Source organism: Piliocolobus tephrosceles, chromosome 7 (assembly GCF_002776525.5).
Source record: "Piliocolobus tephrosceles isolate RC106 chromosome 7, ASM277652v3, whole genome shotgun sequence".
Taxonomy (NCBI): Eukaryota; Metazoa; Chordata; class Mammalia; order Primates; family Cercopithecidae; genus Piliocolobus; species Piliocolobus tephrosceles.
The window spans coordinates 145,918,376-145,923,372 of NC_045440.1; the positions used below are offsets into that span (position 1 = coordinate 145,918,376).

The 4,997-nt window shown below is 58.1% G+C and overlaps 1 protein-coding gene across 1 annotated transcript in view; it reads left to right on the forward strand.

Annotated features, from left to right (window-relative positions):
* Nucleotides 1-4,997, forward strand: part of LOC111553376 (adhesion G protein-coupled receptor B1) — a 61,892-nt gene that overhangs the window by 55,885 nt on the left and 1,010 nt on the right. The gene's annotated exons all lie outside the window — the stretch shown is intronic.

Sequence of the window (4,997 nt, forward strand, 5' to 3'; positions counted from 1 at the left end):
CCAGCCCCGGCCCTGTTCCTCTCTGGCGGGGTGGCCGTGGGTGACTTCCCCTCCTCTAGTCTTGGCTTCCATGTCTGTAAAGCCAGGCTGCTGTGACTGTTAAGGAACGGGAACGGGGCCACTCAGCAGGTGGGCACCATCCTACCCTCCAAGTCCAGGACAGCTTCTGAGAGGATGGCAGGCAGCCGCTCAACAGAGCGCCACCCTTGGGGTCTGGAGACTTGGGGTACGGCCACCCGTGTGCTGCGATTTGGGGCCAGTTCTGGGTGTGGGCTTCCTAGAGGAAGGGAGCATACACCGGCTATGAAGAGGGAGCTGGCGTCCACTCCAGGCCCCAGGTGCCTCAAAGGCCCAGAGGCCGAGAGCCACGGTGGGAGGGCTGCCTGCAAGGTGTCTGCAAGACGTGGGATTGGAAGCGGCTGGAGTGGGTGGGTCTGCTCAGGCCCTGGGCCTCCAGGGGCCCCTGCCTGCATCCCCATGCCACCTTTTAGAAGCAGACAGGGTGAGCTCTCTGCCTCTGAAGGTGAGCAGAGGTGGAATAGCTGGGGGTGGCGGGGACGTGCAAGGAGAGGGCTGCCACTTCCTGGGTGCCTGCTCCGTACCAGGCCTTCTGCTGGGAGCTTGAAAGAGCCAGACAGGCCCAGACCTGGACCAGAAGCCGGCGCTCAGAATGGGGTCACAGCAAGCTTCTGGGTTTGAGGCCAGGTGGAGCAACTCCTCAATGTCCACCCGGCTCCTTTGCACCCAGATGGCCCCCGGCAGCCATCTCAGCCGGCCCTAGGCCTGGTGCCCTGCCTGTGGGGCTGGCTCCTGGGCCATGTCTGAGCTTCTCTCAGCACCAACAGGCCTGCGACTGGGCCCCACCGGGCTTCTCATGTTCCTCACAATGCAAGACGCCAGTCCCATGGCTCCCGTCTGGCACTGCCTGGGATCGGGGCAGGCAGGCTGGACATTTGTGTTCCGCCTCCGCCCCGTGCCGCTCCTCCACTGCGCCCCTGTGCCCTCCTCCACAGTGGGAGCTCCTCTCAGCCATGCCTCATTGGGGCGAGGGCAGGTGGAAGGGCTGCAGGAGTCCGAGCCATGGGGATGGGCCTGGAAGGCTGTGAGCTTCTTCCGCTCAGCACCCGTGTCCCTCTACCCAGGAGCACAATGGCTCATTTAGGGCAGCAGAAAAGGCTTCATCAAAGCCCCATCTTACCAGGCCCCTCAGTGTTACCCTGAGGTCAGAGAGGGAGGGTGGTGACTGACTGTTCTGAAGGATGTGGGAAGGCAGGATATGAGGTAGACAAAAGGAAGGACTTCCACGTGAGCAGGGAGGGCAGAGTGGTCGTGGGTGTCCATTCTCTGAGCTTGCCTTGGTGCAGAGGTGCCTGGAACAATCTGGAGGTTACCAGAGAGGACTGCACCTTTGGGAGTGGGGTCAGCCTGGAGATTCCTGGAGGGCAGGGGTGTCGGGTGTGAGAGGCAGTAGTGATGGCGTGGATGCCCTGTTGCTGGTGATGATGGTGGCCGTCCCTCCTGCCAGCCTGGTTCTGCTTGCACTGCGCCTTGGACATGGTGAGCACGGGATAAACGCTTGTTGTCATTACCAGGCTAGTGTCAGTCCCAGGAACAGTGATGGAGCTGGTTCTGATGAGACACTGGCAGTGTTGGAGATGCGAATGATAATGTGCTCATAGTGGAGATGATGTTGGTGACCATGGGTGACTGGTGGTCATCGTGATGACTGCAAAGGGACAGTAATGGTGACGGTTGTGGTGACAGTGATGGTAATGACTGTGCTGTTAATGGCGGCGGTGGTGGTGGTAGTGATGATGGAGGTGATGGAGGTGATGGTAGTAATGCAATCATCACTTGTGGTTTTGATGATGACAGTGGTGGTGGTGGTCGTGGTCATAGTGATGGTGGTGGTAGTGACGGTTGTGTAGTTTTGATGATGGAGGTGGGGTGGTGGTGATTATGGGGTGGTGGTATTGATGTTTACGTGGTTTTGATGATGGAAGTGGGGTGGTGGTGGTGATGATGGGATGGTGGTAGTAATGGTTGTGTAATTTTGATGATGGAGGTGGGGTGGTGGTGGGTGATGATGAGGTGGTAGTAGTAATGGTTGCTTGGTTTTGATGATGACAGTGGTGATGGTGATGGTGGTGGTGGTCATGGTGGTGGTGATGATGAGGTGGTGGTAGTAATGGTTGCTTGGTTTTGATGATGACAGTGATGGTGGTGATGGTGGTGGTGATGGTGATGATGGGATGGTGGTAGTGATGGTTGTGTGGTTTTGATGATGACAGTGGTGGTGGTAGTGGTGGTGATGGTGAGGGTGAGGGCGGTAGTGGTGATGGCGATGGTGAGGTGGTGGTGGTGGGGCTGTGTGGTTTTGATGATGGAGGTGGGGTGGTGGTGGTGATGATGGGATGGTGGTGGTGATGGGATGGTGGTGGTGATGCTTGTGTGATTTTGATGATGACAGTGATGGTGGTGATGGTAGTGGTGGTGATGATGGGGTGGTGGTAATGATTGTGTGGTTTTGATGAAGACAGTGGTGCTGGTGATAGTGGGATGGTGGCAGTGATGGGTGTGTGGTTTTGATGATGGAGGTGGGCTGGGGGTGGTGATTATGGGTGGTGGTGGTGATGATGGAGTGGTAGTAATGGTTGTGTGGTTTTGAGGATGGAGGTAGGGTGGTGGGGGTGATGATGGGATGGTGGTGGTGATGATGGGGTAGTGGTAGTAATGGTTGTGTGATTTTGATGACAGTGGTGGTAGTGATGGTGATGGTGGTGGTAGTGATGGTGGTGGTGATGGTAGTGGTGGTGGTGGTGATAATGGGGTGGTGGTAATGATTGTGTGGTTTTGATGATGACAGTGGTAATGGTGATGGTGGCATAGTGATGGTGATGGTGGTAGTGGTGGTCATGATGGGGCGGTGGTAGTAATGGTTGTGTGGTTTTAATGACAGTGATGGTGATGGTGGTGATGGTGGTGGTGGTGATGATGGGGTGGTGGTAATGACTGTGTGGTTTTGGTGATGACAGTGGTGATGGTGATGGTGGGGTGGTATCAGTGATGGTTGTGTGGTTTTGAGGATGGAGGCAGAGGTGGTGGTGGTGATGACAGGGTGGTGGTACTGATGATTGTGTGGTTTTGATGATGGGGTGGTGGTTGTAGTGAAGATGGGGGTGGTGGTGGTGATGCTGGGGCTGGTGGTAGTGAGGATGGCATTGTTGGTAGTGTGTGGTTTTGGTGCTGATGATGGGGTGGAAGAAAGAGTGGTATTTATGATGCTGATGGTGTCATCGATGGTGGTGAAGGTGTGGTAGCAATGGTTGTGTTATTGATGATGATGGAGTGGGTGGTGGTAGTGACAGTATTGTTGATGGCATGATGCTGACGATCGTGTCTTGAGGTAATGACTGTGGTCTGATGACAGCTGATGGTATTGTTGGTAGTGGGGGTGGGACCTGGTGGTAATGATGGTGTTGATAACACATGGGGGATGGTGGTGGCGATGGTGACAACATGGGGGGGTGGTGGCGATGGTGACAGTGGTGGTCCTGGTTTTATTGTTGATGGTGTTTTGTGATTGGCCTCAGCAGTAGCTATGAGGGTGGAGGCTGTGGTGACAAGTGGTGGTGGTGGTAGGCCCAGCTCTTAGGTGAATTTGCAGCCCAAGCCCCCAAAGGGAAGTGAGACCCGCCCATGACACAGTTAAGGAGCCAAAGCCCAGCAGCCATGCAGATAGCAGGCCAGGTGGGTGAGGAAATGGGCAGGAGAGCCAAGGGAACACTTCCGAGGTCATGGCGATCTGGGAGGAGATGAGGCTGGGCTGACTCTAATGGGGGAAGGTTTGGGATCTGCTAGAGCCAGGGCAGATCTCGTAGGGGTGCCCAGTGCCCAGTACAGGGCCTGGCACAGGCCAGTCCAGGGAGGCACTTGCTGAGTGGGACTGTGCTGGCCCTTTGACCTTCCCACTGGGTACCAATGGCTGGAGCAGAAAAGGGTGTGAGGTCTGGGCAGTGGCCCCCTGCCAGCAGGGGTAGGTGACAGGCCAGGCAGAGCAGGGCTGCAGGTGCAGCAGGTGCGGGTCTGCATGAGGGGAGAGGGCTCGGGGCAGGCTTCTGAGTGCCAGCCTCCTGCTGGGGAGGGGCAGCAGGCTGAGCAGCCCTGCAGGACCCCAGCCCTCCTGTGCCAGGTCACTTCTCTGCCATACTGGGCAGCCAGCACCCTGCCCTCTTCAAGAGCCCCATTCTGCCTGGCAGACAGCCTGGGGCCTCTGTGCCTCTGCCCAGGTGAGTAAGTAGGTCAGGAGAAGAGCTGCCGGACCCTGGGGAGAGCTGGGTTTCCAGCCCAGGGGTAGCCCGTGGCCAGGAGCCCTCAGTGTGGCGGCGCCGGGTGGGAGCCAGGAGATTGGCATCTTGCATTGTGAGGAACGTGAGAAGCCCTGGAGGCCCTGGTTGTGGACCTGTCGGTGCTGAGGGATGCTCAGACATGGGCAGCTCTGGGAGAAGCCCAGGAACCAGCCCCATAGGCAGGGCGCCTGGCCTGAGCAGGCTCCAGCGTCATCTGGCAAGCTGGGCTCAGTAAGACCCAAGTCAGGCAGGTGTTCAAATGCCAGAGTCGATGGGTCACAGCGACCAGTATCCCCTCAGGACCCCAGGCAATTGCCCCTAGGCCCTGAGCTGGGAGGGGCTAGAGCTGACCCGGGCCTGCCCTGGAGATCCTCACAGACCGGCAGCCAGACAGGGGCTGGGCAATGGGGCGTGAGTCAAGGAGGCTTCTTAGGGGAGGCAGTGGCTCAGGGAGCCTGGAGGGAGAGGCTGAATCACAGAGGACCCGGGGCCTGTGGCCAGGGGACCAGCCAGGACCAAGGCCTGGAGGCAACAGAGGGCATGTGCTTGCTGGGCTACCTGCTGGGCTGGGCTGGCCTGTGCAGGCAAGGCCACCAGGGTCAAGGGAGGGCCCACTGGGATGGTCACGGGGGCTGTGGCTCCTGGGTG